Raw genomic sequence first — 18,963 nt, 5'->3', positions numbered from 1 at the left:
ATTCCCTTAGAAAGAAAATAGTCCAAAGTACCTGGCTCCTCAATTTAGAAATAATTTTGTCAATAAAACTGTGATTTTTCCCACGGAAAGCAAATAGTATACTTTAATTCAAGTCTGATATGTGAAGCAGAAATTCCTGACCCAAAGAGTAAACAGGGATGACATGAAAGGGTAACATAATTGGAGGTGGAAAATTATTGTCTGCTTATTTTCGCCATGCATATAGCTCTGCATTATTAATCCGCAAATTCGGAAAAGCAACTAGCACGCAATAGCATTACACGGACTAATGCCGATTATTTAAGGAAATACTTTCAGCAAAATAAGAAAATGAACAATATGAACCGCCAATAAGGATAGCCCGAATTATGATTAAATAATTAAAATTAGAATATTAGCTGTTTAGTATCTATATGTCAAGTGGGAACCTAACGAGTGATTGCCTCTAACTTCAAAATGAATTAGAATCTGGATATATTCCGTTATTTCTAAAGGAAGAGGAACCTTCGGCGGAAGGTGGGAATAACCTGGTAACCATGGTGTGACTCCTCAACTCCTCGATTAGCAGCGACACGCGCAAAAAGCGTAGGACTAACATATCAATGCTTGAAATATTCCGAGGCTAGGAAAGGTATGTCAGAAGATGATCAAATCAGCCAGCTGGTCCCTTGCATAGGAATACCAGCAGGAAGGTGAGAAAGATCGCAGACAGCAGTCTCATTTTTGTCCGGGACAGCAGGGAATTCCGTTAAGGATGGCAAAATGTCGGAAGACAACTTGCTATCTTACAGGAGCACCTGTGGAGAGGGAGATGAAATCTGGACCGATGCTAAAGTATAATAATAAAAGTATTTCCGATGGGCTCCTCCTTTTGGAATATACTAATGAGGTTACCTTAAAGTCTTTCAAGTAGCCAGTGCCAGCGATTAGTCCGCCGGCCCAAGTTCACCATCCCGAGCCTGATGGATGTTAAATACCCGGCTCTCGAAGGAAGGCAGCAAACATCATCCGCACGCTTGATAATTAGAACCCGAGCCTTGATCTCGGACGCTAGAGTAGTATTCGAAAAAGTCTGGAAGTGGAGACTAGTGGCCATTTTCCCTGGAAAGTTTGAAATTCAATCATATCGGGAAAATGCTGTAGAGCACTCCTCAGCATCTCCTCGACAATGTTGTCTGGAAAGAGATGCCACCCGAAAAAAAAGTATGATGAGTGTCGTCCACAAGTCCATTGCGATACACACAATCCCGAGATCGTGCCTTTCCAAATTATGCAGGTACATGCCCACTTAAGAACTGGCTAAAGAAATAGTCAGTCCCACCATGCTTCCGATCCACGCACTTAAGTTATCGATAAGCCGTGCAGTCCATCTGCCTCTAGTTTCATTTTGCGAAGAGAGTTTGCATTCGTCTAGGGTGCGTTGCCGTTCTTCACGAGCAACCACTTCCCTTGGCTCTTCTCCCTTGCACTTGTATATGGCTTGAGACTCCTAGACAAGAAGGACAACGTTGATTGCTGCTGCTTTGTTTTACTCAAAAAAATTCATCTTTGAGTCAAGAGTCAGCTCGAAGAACTTTTCGGTTTTTTCAGTACATGCAACGGGTAAGCGCATGAGCTAATGGTTAGTCTGAACCACTCGAAGGTCGTGTCATTTTATTACCAACCTGACTTTCAGAGGTCCGTCTGTGTCGTTCGCAGACGCCGCCGGTACCACACCATTCGTCCAACCAACAAACCGCATAAAAATATATAATCCCGATCCCCTTGAAAATCGCAAGAATTCCTGCAGGTGTTAAACTTGCTGGCTAGTATCCTAACTTTCATCAATTTACATTAAGATCACCGAGTTGGACATCGACCACAACATTGGTCAAGCTCTGAGATATCATTTCCTTTTATGCGTTGACGAAGACAAGCTCCACATAGTGTTCCTTTGTGACGCCAGGTTGCGCTATAAGTATAAACCCAGCTCTCCAAACTTTTTTGTACTGACCACCCTCAATTCAATCCTCACTGCATCGGTGGTGCCGAGAGATACCTGCCTTACCAATATTTCCCACCCACCAGTAGCTTCAAGTCACTTGAAACTACTCTTATTTCCTTTGAAACTCAATCGTCCTTGGTTTTCCATGTCGCTGTTTACTGTCCCCACCAACCCCTCGATGCTCGCGACTCCCAACGGATTCACTGCTTCAGCGTCTCTCAATCAGGATCACAAAGTAATTCCTTGGTACCTAATAATACGGGGACCTAGACGCACATATCAGCCTTGATTCGAACTCCGTCGTCTTCTATTAAACACTCAATCCAGTATAAACAGGTCCCCCATTAGCCCGTCTATAAAGGTTATTTTCACTCTTATCAATACCAATTTGTCACCAGCAGTAACATTACTGTTAACACCTATCCTAATATCTATCCTTTCCTGGAAACTATTTTGCCGCACCAAACAATCACGGGATCGATTGTGACTTCCAAAAACAAGAAATCTGGAGGGTCCCAACAAAACTTCATCCATAGTCCTGAAAAATGTGCTGCAAGCATTTCCACCCTCCTTTCCTTTATTATCAACCATTACGTCCTCAATGACGACTTCCCCACTGATTGAGAGACTGCTTGTATAACCCCCTTCCCACAACAGCTACGGGCCCATCTCCAGCGTTTCTTCCTCCGCTGTTGACCAATGTAACCCCAATTGAATTCTTCCCGACTTCCAGTTCGCCAACCAGCCTAATCAGTCGGTTGAGCGTGCACCTCTAGTTCGTAAAACGGACATTCTTCTCAGTATTAATCAAAAGACTGACATCTAAAAAAAAAGTTGTTGACTCCGTATGGCAAGGCAGATTTGCGTTCAAATTTAACAGAGGTTAATCGATACCTTATCCATTTGAAATTACGGCTTAATCCTCAGAAATTTGGAACAACTAAGTTTCGCGTCAATATCAGGATGACGAAGAAAATGAGGGAAAACACTGCATTCCTTTCACTCGAAATCCATGATACGCGCATTTCCACTCTGAATGAAGTCACCTATCTAGGGATGACAATGATGGCAATTGTCTTTCCCACGTATCTCATATTTCGAAGGTACTTAACCGTGCAAATGTCCTAAGTTCCTAAAATGTATCGCCCCAACACCCTTGAAAATTAAGGTGTTCTGTTACAAACTTATAACATCTCCCTCATGTTTGGCTTCATCTTCTCGTCCGGCAGATAGAGAGCCAAATAGAGTAGCCCCTCTCCTCTTTGATTCTTGCCTAACTCCCGCACCAACACAATGGCCTTGTACCGCGCGGTTAACTGCCAACCCCCTTATAACTCAGGTCATGCGGGCTAAGAACGTCAAACATAACCTTCATTGTACTCATCTATTCGTTCAATTACTCTTATTCCTACAATCCCAAAAGCGCCTCTTCGACCACCAAGTTAGAGTACCCTTCAACACCAATAATAATTCCCGTTCCCAATACTTACAGAACCTGGCACTAGATTTGAAGAAGGTGGCAAGAGGGGTGGGACTAAAGATAAGCAACAACAAAACCAAGGTTGCCAAGGTCTTTTAGGTCATCGCACTCTTCCAAACCGCTTCACTGGGCGGAACATCGAAAGCATGGATCAATTAATATATCTTGGAAGCATCGTTTCTACCGAAGGTGGCACCGAACTTGATATTGCTCAGCGTATTATCAGCACTAGCTTTATACGAACTCTAAAAATTATACTTGGCGGGGAGGGCGAACTCAGCATCTCTACAAAATTATAAGGTCTGATGCTGTGTTGAGGGCGTCATTCAACCTCCCTTTTTCATAGCACCCTCCAGGCGCAGTCGTAGCGGCGCATTCGGGACAGCTGGCGGACTCGTCTCATCCAGAGCGATTCAAAAACTACCCGTAACAACCATGTCCCGAATGATTGATGACAACTCAATTATTCGAGTTTCAGCTCGACCCACCTCTCAATACATTGGATCAGTGCAGAGGTTGAGTGACATTTTCCAGAATTATCCCACTGTTGCTGTCATCTCCTGTACAGCTTCTTACTATTGGCTTTTCAGTAGTCTGGAGTGACCTCTTGCGTATTCCAACTCTTCATTCGGCAGAAGTTCCAAGAGTATGATATCTGCAATGATACATATTCTAAACGCGATTGGGCGGTATGCCGAACTCATCGTTCTCCAGTTCATTGTGTTGTCCAGCGCTCCCTAGCAGACAGGAACCTCGTAAAGCAGGATGGATTTCACCACCCCTGCGGCAAACAGCTGACCACCATTGGTCCTCTGATATTAGCCACCATCCTTTCTGGAATGCCCTTTGAAACTCAACTTGGCATTGATCATAACCCCAGGTATCTAATTATCGATTTTGAAACGACCTCGGGATTACCAACCCGGGTTTTGAGAGTATTGTTTTCCTATAATTGGTAATAAGGGACACCTCCGTCCCTTCGTCTATCACGTCCAGTTTAGCCATTCGTAACCATACTTCCATCAAGCATCAATAGTTCTCCTTTCATAAAGTTCCACGTAATCCATCATACATTACGGGGACACCTGCTGTCACAACGTATTCTTTCGGACCATCATCCGTCCGTCCGTCTCGTACCAAGAGGTAACTCTCGATTATCAGAGCTAAGTAGTCAAAGGCACACAGTTTAGCCAAGATGCCCTAAATTCAACCACAGTTGATCGAACTAAAGGCAATCCTGATATCTAGCATCAACGCCGGGGAGTACTACCCCAAAGGCCGATGCCTTCCGAGCCAGACCCGGGAATATTGCCAAATCATGGAACGTGTTCGCCGAACCGTATACTGCCACTCCGATAAACCACCCGCTAGCTCGGAATGCAGGAACAGCTTGTTGTATAAGCACCTTTTAAAACATCTGATTAAAAGACAGATCGGGGGATTTGAAGAGGATATGTCAAATGGTTTTTGGGGCTTCTGTAACAGAACTAATTCCTGCCTCATCCAATGGATGAGAAACACTCCTTCCAACATGCACAATTCAAATGTGCTTATGAGCCACATGGACCCGATTTTAGCAGCCAACTTGAGGACTTCGTTCGCAACTCCGTCCAATTCTGGAGCCCTATTATGTCTAAACTCGTCGACAGACCTAACGTCGTTTCTCCTAGATAACCCCGATGATCGGGAAAATGTCCTGTTGAAGCTTTGCCCGAGGTCCACTTTTCTCGGGTTGCTGGAAAAGAACACGAGTGGCCGACATGTCATTTGGAGTGAGTCTTGCCCAGGAATCTTGTTCACTACAACATTTTAGGCAGCGCGTCACGACTTTATATTTATTATTCCATATGACCTTTTTAAGGCTCCTATGAATATCTCGATATTCCTCCTTCAGTCCGTAATGTTCTAGCAAACCTCATGTCCTTTGGCAAAATGCTTGTGACCGAGAGTACGCTTATCTCAACAACGACAATCTGTGGTTTCACAAATAGTTTGATTTCCAACCGTAGCGGATAAGGCGATGAACTTCAGTTACCTACTGATATAATTGACTCACCTCTTTCAGGGTCATTCCTGGCCGGTCGTGACCTTTCTCTAGGGCTGACCGGAATGTCTCCTCATCAAAAGTCCCAGTAGATCAGCCAGCCATCCTAGTTTTTCGCTTCTCTTGCGCATTTCACTGTCGCCTCCTCCACTTCCAATGTCGAAAAATCTTGGCCTAGTCGCCACTATGGGTGTAATGTTACCTCAATGGCTAGACTATCCCTCTAGCCAACAAGTTACTGAGGCAAGTCAGATCGATGATCGAGCCAAATCCGCTAACTAGGAATTTAGGAACGCATCCAACATTGGCAAGTACAGGTACCAGCTCCACGAAGATTTCAAACAGGATGTGGCCTTTGGTGTTCGTTACTCCCATTCCAAGGCCCACGTGTTGAAGTCGCCGACAATAATTGAAAGGTCTGAGGTAAGGGGAGGAGGAGGAGGGGTTTCTAGTGTCCAACATCAAGCTATCTAGCGTCTATTCATATTGTGCTATTGGTGCACTAGGAGGAACATAAACGCTACAGATATGGACGTCGTTAAATTTTGCCCTTGCAAAGTCATCTCCCAAAACTGCCATTGTTTCTTCTTCTTTCTTCTTCCACATGCAGAAGTATCATTCACACACGTAGCACCATCGTAGTTTCGACTCTTAAAGGGTTTTTGAGAACAAGTCTTGAGCTGCCTCCCATTGACTACGGTTGATTTGTATCAATCTCATTAAGCCCTACGATTCATCTCCCTCTTATATGCTGAACACCTGCCACCCCTTGCAACATGCACCTCTTGCAACATTCACCCCATGCAACATGCACAGTAATCAGTTTAACCGCTGATTCCAAAGGCAAGGTAATAATGGTGGTCTGCGTACCCCTATACGCCATCTCCATCTTCTATTCCGCTAAGGTTAAATTGTTTCTTTACCGTCTTGCGGATATCCTACCGTGGTGTAACCTCGTCTAGCTCTTTGTACTTGATTACTATCTTCAGTTTTTGAGCTGCTGCTCACCAAGCCCCTTTTCCACCTGGCCCCGAAAACAATACCAGATCCTTTTGCTACGTTCAACTACCGCTCAAATCTGTCAAATCTAGATTCACTTCCACTTTCCAAAGCATAACCTCCATAGAACATAATAATTATTTCCGGACGGATCTTTTTATCCTTTATACCACTTTTTACAGTTCAAACAGATCCATTGCTCGGGTTTATGAGTTTTTGATTCTTCCCCTCTTGCCATTTTTGAGACCGTAATCGGGGAACTACCAACTTTCTCCTGCGTTTTAGGTTCGGTGATGCCTTCATCTGGTGCATCAGCATCTGGGTTGCTTTCCGAGCCCCGTGGCGAATTTCAACTGCCGACCGAACGGTAATATTGCCCCATTTCGTGGACTCCTAAGGTTCGAACTCTTATAGACAGGATCCCACGTTGATCTCATTTCTACTATTACCTCTTGTGACATTAAGTGCCGCACCAACAAAGTTTCCCATTGCTAAGGCACTGCAACCCCTGAAAATGGATTGTTGGGAGATCATTTGCCCACTCCCAACAATAGCTGGATCTCCGCAGCCCAGCACCATAAAAATACATGTGGAATGTGCATAACGCATTCCCGGGGCGTTCCCGTATCCATACGGAGAGGGGCGCGCCGGATGGGAAATTTGGTAACCACACAGGAGACTTTTTGGTACTAATGCTCCTTCTGTGTTGTTATATATGGTTGGCACCTGGAAAATTACCTCTACCGGTACTTGTCAGCGTCGTATCATTGGGGCAGATACAGGCCAGATAACCGCAAACATCTTGACCCCAAAAGTGGAAGTGGTAGTGGAAATGCGGAATCCACTATCTCAAGGTGATCGACGAGTGAGTCGCTCTAGGAGCACCAGGCGCAGAACAGTTGACGAGGAGTGCAAGTTTATCGGGAAGTCCTGGAAGGTGCTGGAACACAGTTCCGCAGACTGTTAACGATGGCGCGATGCTTGGCGCATTAGGCCCCATTAAGGTGCTTATGCCGATCATATGGATCTGGTCCGGAAAATGATAGCGTATTAACCGAGATGGAATGTGATCAGATCTTGAAATTATTTGGTTTGGAGTTGAGACTGAGTTCAATGGGTAGATACCCCAAATACTAGGTTCCGGTTCCATGCAGACAAAGATGTCAAGTTACAATTAACTGGAGTAAAATCTACTCGGCATTATCTTTTCCTAGGATTGATTGGTTTGCCCAATTAGAAAAGCACTTAGCCCGCTTAGAAACTCTACATAACCTTACTGCGCTTAGCGTGGTTCAGCTCTGTGAACCGAAGCAAACCTTTCTGTAACCATTAAGCTCATCCTCACTTCACTAAAACTACCGTTTTGAAGAAAAAGATAAAATCCTGTTTCATTCACATTATGAAATACAACTTCAGTAATTGTTACTTTCAACCTCTCAAATTTCATCAGGGAGTTCAAGGCGTCTGACTGTCGCATTTAACTCTCCACACTTTTTTTCTAACTCTTTAAGTTTATCCGTTAATTGTCCGCCTCCCTGACCACTTCTATCAGTACTAGTTGGAACTGCCTCCCCTTTTTGCATGCACAACCCGGTTAACTGTTCCTGATGTTTGCGAATCATTTTCCTTCGGTTGTCTAGTTCCTCGACGACCTGGCCTTTACGTAATTCAAGAATAAGGTCAAACATTTTATTTAATTCCACACACTTTTCGTTATGCGCCTTAAATGCTTCATGCACTTTTTCTATAAGGGCTGGGAAAGCTGCCTCCTTCTCAACAATTTTCTCTCCAAGGTCAGAAATCACTTTTAAGAGTAGCGCTTCCACCATTTTAGATAAACGCAACTAAAATTTAAATTTGCAAAATTCAGGAAATTTAAAACTCTCCAAATTTTGGAATTCAAATGTCGAAACTAGTTCGATGTCTGCAAACACGAAAATTCTCCAAGCAAACTTGATGAAACCCCTTAAACTGAATTGGGCACAGTTGGGGTGTAATGTTTATTCGGAATTCGGACCTCAGGTTTTACTCTTCAGATCTTTCAAGGCTGTACTTGTTCCTAGATTATTTCTCCATTCTATCTCCAAGTTTCAGGCTATCTATTAGAAAGTGTAGGATCTGCATTTGATGCAACAACCCGGAGACCGTGCCCCTTGCACTGGAAAAGGTGCCAATAGGACCCCAAGCCAAGGTGAAACAGTATACATCGAGTGCTCCGTGGCTAAAAGGGAGCTCAGTTCCTAGTACACAAACTGAATACTTGGGTCACCTTTAGTTTCAAGTAAGCCCCTGACCCCGGCCTCAGGGGTCATCAGCGACCTTTAAAGGGTCGCTTACGATACAGGGTGTGACGTCCCGGGGTGCCCAAGTAAGTAGTTCTGACCCCCTAGCTGGCAGTATACCTGCGTCGTAGGTAGTAGCCTTGAGAAAGCCTCTCGGTTAAGAGCGAATCGCAAATGACGGGTACACGTCGGAACACACTGGGAGTCCCCGAAGCAGGGGGTGCAGTTCGAATTTCACGCGCCGAGCCCCTTTCTTCCCCGAGACTTCAGCCCCGGAGACAAAGGGCTTTAGCCTGGATGCGGACACGTTCTTGCGCCTGTTGTCGACGTGACGCCTAAAGAAGTGCTCCCCTCTGTTCAATACTTCATAGGGGCCCTCATATGATGGTTGCAAGGCCGTCCCGGAAGCATCTACGCAGCAAGCGCAAAAGCACAGTGTCCTTGCCGGACACGTTCTGTATGTCCGAAGTAAACTGGCTTATGAAGTTTAACTGCTGAAGTTGGCGAGGAGACGCTTTGTCGGGCTTCTGCTTAAAAGCGACGGTAAGAGGCTTGTGGTCCGTGAACACTATGAACGGCCTGCCTTCGTACGTACGCGGCTAATAGTTCACGATCGTAAGTGCTGCAGTTCTGTTGAGCTGAAGTCAATTTCTTGGAAAAGAAGCTCAATGACTGCCAGAAGCTCCTATTACGATGTCCAAGGTGTCGACGAATATGATTAGAGGTGTATTTGATTGAGGGAATGCCAGGAGTGTAGCGTCCGCCAGCTGTCGTTTGGTTCACTCAAATGCCTAGATGACCTCTGTGGATCACGCAATCAGGCTGAGTCTATTGCCTTGGGTCCAGACAGGTATGCGTTAAGGATCGCTTGATGTTGTGCGGCTTTGAGCAAGAAACGACGATAGAAGTTTAAAGACCTTAGCAGATCCTTGACTGTTTTAGGTTGTGGAAAGTCTGTGATGGCCTTAACCTTGTCTGGATCCCAGTGAATTCCCTCAAGAGAAGAGATTTGCAAGGTTAAGTACAAAACCAGCCTGAAGGAGACGTTGGAGAATGCATTCGAGATGTTCCAAATGCTCAGACTCTGAAGAAGAGGCGACGAAAACATCATCCAAGTACCCGAAGCAAAAGTTAAAGTTACGCAGGACAGAGTGGATGAACCTCTGAAAAGTTGATGCCGCATTGTGCACACCAAAAGGCATCCGTGTGAACTGGAAGAGTCCGAAAAGTGTGCATATTGCCGTTTGCGGAATATCTTCTGGAGTTACAGGGATTTGATGGTACGCCTTGGCTAGGTCCAGGTCGTGAAAACCCGGCGGTTAGTAACATTCAGACGTCTGTAATCGCCACATGGTCTCCATTCGCCTTTGGGCTTTGGGACCATTTGCAGTGGAGGAGACCAGCAGCTATTTGGTGGTCTGCAAATTCCCTGCTTTGAAATTATGTCGAATTGTATCTTAGCAACAACAAAATTCTGTGGTGGTAATGGACGCATCTTCGAGAAGATATGAGACCCAGTAGTGCAGATGTGGTGCTGCACATCAAGCTTAGCTGGCTGCGAGAGTCTACTTTCGATAGCTATGTTGCTTTGAAGAAGCGCGAATGCGAGGGTCGGCTGCTTCTTCCAAAATGATTGAAAGCCTGAACCATGAAGCCTGAAGCCTGAAGACCTGAGCGAAGTTACAGAGTCTATAAGAGACCTATGATGCAGATCCGCTAGCAATCCATACTGGCCTAGAAAGTCTGCGTCTAATATGACACTACTGATATTCACTACAACAAAACGCCATGAAAACGTTCGTCGAAATCCTAGACTTACGTCCACTTGCCTGTAGTCGTAAAAGTGTAGTTTGTGTCGACCAAGTATGGCGCTTGCTCAAGGGATATTGTTAGGCGGCGGGGACCTGCGTTGTGGGTAGCCGCCGCGATGTTCCCAACGAGTTCAGGTTTTTGAAGATGTGAACGTCCACAGGCTAGTACACATCTTTGCTTTGTCGGAAAAGATTCAATGATACCAGCAAATTGCAGGACTCGGTGAGGTCCGATCGCCCATTTCGGTTAGAGGACCGTGAACGCGACAGTTCACTGACCACGGGGCGCGGGTGCACCTCATGGATTGTGTCAGCGGTGTTTCCTAACACCTCTAAAGATCCGAAGTCCGCACAGATAAAGATGGCCTGGGTGCTCTCCGGAAGTCGCCGCAGCCATAGCGACTTCAGAATCTCAATCCCGAACTTAGCCCCGTCCGTCCGTCGGTCAGCAAGTGATTCAGCTTTGCTAACTCACTTACGGACAGTTAAGTCCTGAGGGTTTAACGTGAGCACCTGTCTGGACGACTCCATCCCAAGGTCTTCTTAAGACACGGATTGATTTTGTGACCACAATCAGAGCCCCGCTGAGACAAGCAACAACCGTACCAGTCTATACCAAGTGCATGGCTTAGCTTTCATACTGGTGGATGCAAGACTTACCTAAATCTCTACCGAACTAAGCAAATAACCGAGCTGCACTCAAATACAACGGGAGTTGACCTGAAGTATAAGAGTCCAGGGGCCATTTCGGTTTCCATGGTAGCAGCATACCATGACTGTCATTATGCTATCTGGGCCCGGAGATTTATATGCGGAGAAGCTGTTTATACCCCAGCCGATCTTCGCCTCGGTAATTACCGAATTGATAGTCTCGCATAACTGTGGTGACCGTAAACCCTCCAAACAAGCCTCCGACTCACAGTCCTCCTTGCTAGCGAAAAAGTTCGTCTGAACCAGCAGCTCCAAGATTTCACGTCCAGGAACCTTCCGACATTTTAAGAAAGGATAGGCTCTTATGTTCCACGGATATAATTTTGTTGAGTCTCGCGGATTCGCTGGTGCTTTCGACGTTCTGACAATAGTCCAACCAAGACCGCCTCTTAGCGGTTTTAATGGCCGACTTGTACTTGTAGCAGATGTTGAAGATTTCCCTGATCAGCTTCCGGAGGCTGGAGAGATCTTCATTCCACAACAGTGGCAGTGTCTTCTTGCTGTACTTAGTAGGACACGAAACTTTAAAGACGGTATCGAATGCATTTTCCAGAGCCCCTATCCTTGACTCCAGTCCATCTGTCATGCCAATGTTGCTAATTTGCGCACCGGAGAGTTTGTTCTTAATTACTTGACCAAACTTTCTCTAGTCGATCCTCATGGGGCCTCTGAAGGGTTTGGAGACCTCAGGAGCGAGGTCTAGACTGAAAACTATCCAAATGATCTAAGAAGGATCTCTGGTCTAAGAATCCCATTATCGGTTATTAGGGTGATATCAAGGACCACCTCCCAACCGTTACAGTTTTCCGAGCCAGAGAAATGGAAGGTTGGTGTACTGACCCTGTTACACAGGGTTTGATAGGCTTGAAGTAATAATAAAATCAAAGAGTGTCACCTCTCTCGTTGATTTCCGAGCTGCTCCAAAGCGTTTGTCTTGCATTAGCGCCGCAGCCTAACAACAGGTTGGCCTTTTTTTGTCGCTATTGTGTTCGTCAAATGCTGTAGTTCTTCTGGCGGAGCTGATCGGTCGTGAGTCATGTATCGGGGGAAATATATACGTTCTCTGTCCCCGCCTGCTCCAGTTTGACCACGACTATGTCGCTGGAGCCCAAGTCCGGACACAGAAAATCGTGCAGACTCTTCCTCGCGAGGATACATGCTATAGGTCTGCCCTGATCAGTGTCTCCTATGCTGTGTAATAAGTTAAAATATTTGCTTTGGATCCCTTTGTTGGTTCGGTCGCCTCCGACCCAAGAATTTTACCATATAATAGTGCGATGTCGATGTTTTCCTCTAGAAGAAAAACAAGCAGATTAGCCGAGGCACACTTCGAGTGGGGCTGATTTATCTGCGTTATCCTCAGCGTGATCTGCTTACGTGGGGGTTTCGTCAAACCCCGTGGAACCGTCGATCCTCATTTCCTCCAACAGTTTGTTGACGGCGTCCATTGAATCTAGGTCGTCGTCCGATTTTGCAGAGCGGAACACTTTCATCTTTGCGTTGCTGATTCCAAACCATACTTTATAACCTACCTTTTCCACTCCCTGCAGGCACCTTCTGTTTATACGGAGCAGAAAAGTTTGGCTGTTTGTCTAGGGTTTCTCCTCCCTGACAACAACCCAGTCGTCCATTGGAATTCTGAGGCAGAGCTTGGACGAACTTGTCCTTATCTATGCGGACCTTCGGCAACCAGATGCGTGCGACCGGCTTCCTGGCAATCTCGTCGCAGGGGATGACATTGAGCATTACACTCTCCCAGGCACCGCTGATCTTAGCAACACGCGAAAAGAGAAATTCCCTGGAGAATTGACCACCTGAGAGGAATCGAAGCAAGGGTGAATCCCGTGTGTTGGCTTTCGGCATCCAGGAGATGCTCAATGACTATCTCCGACAGCCTGGCCTCAACACTGGTCCACGCCTCAGGCGCTAGTTTGCCACTAGCGGAATTTCCATCCGCCAGCGCCACCCGTAAGTGGCTCCTGGCCACATCGCTGAAGGGTTTCGTAGTTCGTGGACCGTCGGCTGGCTGTTGCTGCGTACTTTTTTTCAGATGTCCACTCTGCTCCGCTTGTGATCTTACTCGACCTCGCCTTGAGATCGATTGCGTTTCAGAGCGATGGGCTTCACCTTCTGCTCGTCTGCCAGGCGATTTCTGATGTATTTTTAGTGGTCCTTAATGCGGGATCCCTATGATTTTCAAGTTGCCTGTCAGCAGTTTGCAAATTTTAAATATTGACGCTTTTCACTATTCACATTGCAGGAGTAACCAATCGAATCAAACATCTGCAGTTTTCAGTGATCAGCTCTATTTTTTGAAATCCATATAACAAAGTTAAATTAGACTTATCCACAAAGTAACGTAATTAAACAGTAAACTATTTATAATTAAAGCGACCAACTTGGTCGACGATTCGCAACCCACTATTTCTATTCAATTATATTTACAATACAAATCAGTTGGTAAGGCCTACTGCGTCACGGAGAGCACCGGTGGTGTCAGCTGTCTGTCGAATTAACTGCTGCCCCACATCACTCTGTCCCCAGATGAAACCTAGGGGTTTCAGCGACCGAACCCGGAACTGCGACGTTGATTTGGGGGGCAAACGGGCTTCAGCCTGGACAAGGAGACGGCCTTTTTGTGTCGCCCGATCGCGAATTGGAAGGAATGTTCTCCCCGCTCGAGAACACGGTGCATGCCTTCGTATGGAGGCTGCAGCGGCTTCTAGAAGCGCAGGCAGGTGCAGATGTGTGTCGGGTGGGAGGTGTGGGTTTCAGGCGGTAGAGGTTGTCTCTCAGCAGACGCAGCAATCCAGAGTCCATGAGACCAGATCTCTTGTCGAAGACCGGGTCACTTGGTATACCAGCTCCGCGGGGCAGGAAGCAAATTCTTCTCGGCGGGTTGTTCGGAGGCCAAGTAGGACTAGAGGGAAGACTTGAGTCCAGGACGGATCGTCGCGGGCCATAATGGCTGATTTCATCGTCCGTTGCCAACCCTCTAGCATCCCATTGGATTGCGGATGGGATGCAGTAGTCGTGCAGTAGTAGTGCGGCGTTTGAATCCCAGGAGTTTGCCTAACCCCAAAAAAAAAGGGTGGACTCAAATTGCATTCCCTGGTCAGTGATAATCACTGCAGGGACACCGAAGCGAGGGATCCACTCTCGACAGAGGGCTTCGGCACAAGATTGTGCCGTAATGTCCTTCAGAGGCATTGCCTCAGGCCACCGCATAAACCTGTCGATAATGGTGAGACAATACTTGAAATCGTGCGGGTCTCGCAAATGGCCTACGATGTCGAGGTATATTGTGTGGAATCGTTTGGTAGTGCGTGGGAATGAGCCCACTTCTTTTCTTATATGCCTGGCGACCTTACACTTCTGGCATGCGATGCACTCTCTGACCCAGGAGTTGACGTCCTTATTCCTGGGCCAGAAGTATTTTTTGGTGACTAGCCGATTTGTCGCCCTGATGCCTGTATGCGCTAAGTCGTGAACTGCGTGGAACACTTCCTTGCGAAAGGTGGCCGGAATGTATGGCGGGGGTCCCTTTTCCGAGTACTCGTAACAGAGAGATAGAGGTTCGAGCCGAAGATGGGCAACTCCCGAAATTTTGTATTTGGGGTTGGATTTGAGGCTCTGAAACACTGCGTCATCCTCCTGCGCCTTGGCGATAGCCGAGAAGTCGAGTGAGGCGGGGATGTTTGCCTCAGAGACACGTGAGAAAGCGTCAGCAACTACGCTGTCCTTGCCGGACACGTGATGTATGTCGGACGTGAACTGGCTTATAAGGCTCAGATGACGAAGCTGACGAAGGGACGCTTTGTCGGGCTTTTGTAAGAGGCTTATGGTCCGAAATAAATTTTGAATCTTGTTAATCCTGCTGCGCCACATATTCGTCAACAATCGCCTGGTATTTAGCGAGGTCTTTTTCATCCCGCTCGTCAACAGTACCGGCCTCCTTATTCTTAGCAATCTTGCTGAGAATATGCATGGTCTTCTGGTACCGGCTCTTGAGCAGGACACCAGTTCACCTTCGCTTCTTAGTCGGTTTACGGTGACCGATGTTCTTTCGGACTGTTTGAAGGATCTTCCAGTGTCGAGGGTTTCAGTTTAGGAGTACTATGTCTGGTATTCGCTATACCCAACTTGACGGCAGTGAATTCCAGGCTGGAAACCACTAATCCCTCTGCCGCCTCGCTCCGGGAGGTCCCTGCGATTGGTTTCAGCACAGCAGTGCTAGGGTTGGCAGCGAGTGTACTGCTCTCGACGGCTACTGTCTCCTGGGTGGATACCAGCAGCTCGTCCTCCCATGATGCGCCTAGCATCACCTCTTCGATCGTCGGTTTATTTATTTTTAAAATTTAGTCCATGTTAAGGTCCCACGAGTAGTTCGGGAAGAATGTCCACCCTGGCTCACCCGGCCACCAGGGTAAGAGTCTTATTTGAAACTGAAGATCCCCAAGGTATTCAGAGTTCGCATACTAAAGGCGAAGCTCCCCATTGGCCACGCAGCCCTCTTCGCATGCTGTTCCACCTTGGTTTGGGGTCCTATTAGCACCATCTCCAGTGCAAGGAGAATGACAACCAGGCTGTTGCTTCGGCTCATCCCCCCGCCAGATCGACTTCATCCTAACACCTGACCAGCAGACAAGCAGACCCTCATTAGTTGGAAGGGGCACAATAGTTCTTCAAGGACGCGGTGCGACTTTCCCTTAACAGAATAATAATCAGTTGGAAAAGCCTACTCCCAGCCTGGCCCTACACACTCGTGGCCCGTCCGAAGACGGTTTCCAGCGGCCACCACGAGGAGGTCGTGTCAGGTCGCCATGTATATTAATGTTGACAAACAATATTTCGGAGGTCGCATTTTCGATTTTCAGCTTAAGTGACTGACTTTTTTATATATTCAGTTTTTGTTCTTATTTGATTTCAACGAGTATGGCGGTTGGGAGGTCCAAAGTACCGTAAAATCCTGTTGCATGGTAAAATCACGCTTACTCATTAAGGCGACCACGCATCAGTCAGGCTTTATTCCAGTGCAATAAGTTAGCTTCCGACTGCAAACTATCCAATGGGCACAGTTCCCATAAACCCTGTATTGAGGGAGGTTTTTTCACTCATCAGTCTACATAATTCCGTAGTGTCTTGTTAATAGTAGGGTCACCTCGTACAGGGTGCACACACTAACGGTCGAGGTAGACGGAAAACTTCGCTTCTGGAGTGCCGCATATCAACTGTAACAAAAAAATTGAGTATGACTGAAACAAAAGTTATAAGTTATAAGTTTTTTATTTTCAATAGTGTCTTACTTTCTAATACATTATTAATTACAGGGCCTTAGGAAGTTGGCCAATGGGAAGGTGCTACCCTGTTGGTGGAGTTGCTGGATTAGCAGATTTGGATGATTCTCCGTTCTTTCGAAGAACCGTTCCACCAAGCTGAGAACGAATTCTCGAAGAGGTTGTACCTTGGCGCGCCGATACACTTCGGCGTTTCTTACAACTTTCTTGGTCTTCCAATTATAGGAAAGACCAGTGCAGTGCCTTTAAATCCGGCGTTCGAATGCCTGACATTTGGACATGGTTCGGGTGGAGCAAGTGATTCACGTGGGCGCTCCATAGCAGATAATGGGTCTGATCTTGTAGAGAGTGAGTTTGGCCTTGGTGCTGGGTCCTACCTTCTTTCGAAGAAGAAAGTAGATCCTACTGAGTGCACCGCGTGCCTTACCGATAGCGAGCTCAAGATGTGGCTTGAACTTAAGGAGTTCATGAAGTTTAACTCCTAAGTACTTAATGGTCTGGAAATTACTCACTATAATGTTTCCGATCTTCATTTTCTGTGGATTCCTCTAGAACCTAGGTATCTAACTTTCCTCCGAAAGGTGCAGAATTGCGTTTTCGCCTTATTAATTTTAATGTCCCATGTCAGGTAATTTTTGCCGAGGTCCTTGGCTGCCCTGATGAGGTGGAGGCTTGAAGCGAAGATGAGTGTATCATCGGCATATTGAATAAGTTCGGTGCCGGTCTCGGGAGTTGGGACGCCATATTGTAAAAGGTGGGCCCAGAAATGGATCCTTGCGGTACTCCCCATGTTACCGACAAGAGATCGGAGAATTCATTTCCCACGCTGACGTAGAAATACCTATCTTCGAGGAAGCTTAGTGGAATTCTAATGATCGGAATTGGAAACTCAAGATCTATTGGTTTGTAGATTACTCCGTTTACCCATACGGAGTCGAAAGCCTTTTCTAAGTCTAATGCACATGCTACGGTCGGTTTATTGTTTACGTTAAGTCTTGCTACGACAGTGTCGTGAGGGTAGCTAAGTGCATGTTGAGTTCCGTGCTGGCTGCGGAACCCGAACTGATGGTTGGGTATAATCTCTTTTAGATTGCAATATTGAACTAGCCCGATTGTCCATGCTCTCTCAAAGAGTTTGCCTAAATTGGACAATAATGGCACGGGTCTAAATTTTTTAGGCTCACTAGAGCCGCCTTTTTTCCGAATCGCAATTATTTTAGCTACTTGCCAGGTGGTGGGAAAGTAGCCATTATTCATGCAGTTATTAAATAATGCCAGCAAAAATTTTATGGAGACTCGGGGAAGTTGTCTAATTACATAATTAGGAATTTCGTCAGGTCCGACTGATTTTTTACCGTTTAGGTTTGAGGTCAAGGCGATGAATTGTGATAAACTCAGGAAATGTTGCGAATCCGTTGGTTTTACTGAGGAGTTCATTTGGGAGAATGTCACTAGCTTACTTGAATGCCTAGAGACGAAGTCGGCGATAGTTGTTTCAACCATCGACACTATTGCCGGGTTACATTGAGGCGGAGGGATATTGAGCTGAGGCTCAAATGATTCCGCAAGGACATGCGCCTTTCTGGCGTCTCCGCAGATTGGTTCCTTGTTCCTGGTAAGACCGAAATTACGGGACTTATTTTTCTCCGCTAGCATATTTATATATTGAAACATATCTGGCCCGGGCTTAATATCTGTGAAATTACGGGCCTGGTATTTCTGCGTGTAGCAGTATTGATAACGTCTGTAGCCAAAATGATTGCTTCGTCGATTTCTTTGTCCGACAGATTACGATCTGTAGCGAGTTTTTTCAAGTTCAGCATTGGTGCTAAATCTGACTTGAATTTGTCCCAATCAGTGTGGGCGAATGATCTGATGGTTACCTTAACTCGCTTCTGCAGTTGTGAAGTTGAGGCCATTTTGAGTTCAACTGCGAAATGGTCGGACATGTCTGGTAAAGTTTAACAGGAAGTTACCTGAAAACTTTGCTTGGTTTCATCAGACATTGACTAGCGGGTCTTGTCGGCGAATCCGGCAAGACCACCTCAAGGTTGGCTGTCGTGAAAGGATCCTTTTCCCATTTAAATTTTCTGCCTTATCGCCCCAGGATTTGTGCCGTGAGTTAAAGTCGCCACCGAAGATAAGGTATTTTGATTTTAACTGGAGATCGCCCAAGACCTTTAAGTCATGGCCCAGTTGCTCACTTCGGGAATTGCATTTGATATAAACGGAAACTACCAAAATCCGCTTTTTATCGTTCGTTTTCACTATTGCCGCTGCAGCGGAATAGACTAGTAACTCATCGATGACGACTTCCTCAAAATGGTAGTCTTTTTTGACTAGAAGGACAGGGCC

Source organism: Hermetia illucens, chromosome 1, assembly GCF_905115235.1.
Source record: "Hermetia illucens chromosome 1, iHerIll2.2.curated.20191125, whole genome shotgun sequence".
NCBI classification, from domain to species: domain Eukaryota; kingdom Metazoa; phylum Arthropoda; class Insecta; order Diptera; family Stratiomyidae; genus Hermetia; species Hermetia illucens.
The sequence above is the reverse complement of the archived record's forward strand: the minus strand, read 5'-3'. Positions refer to the sequence as shown.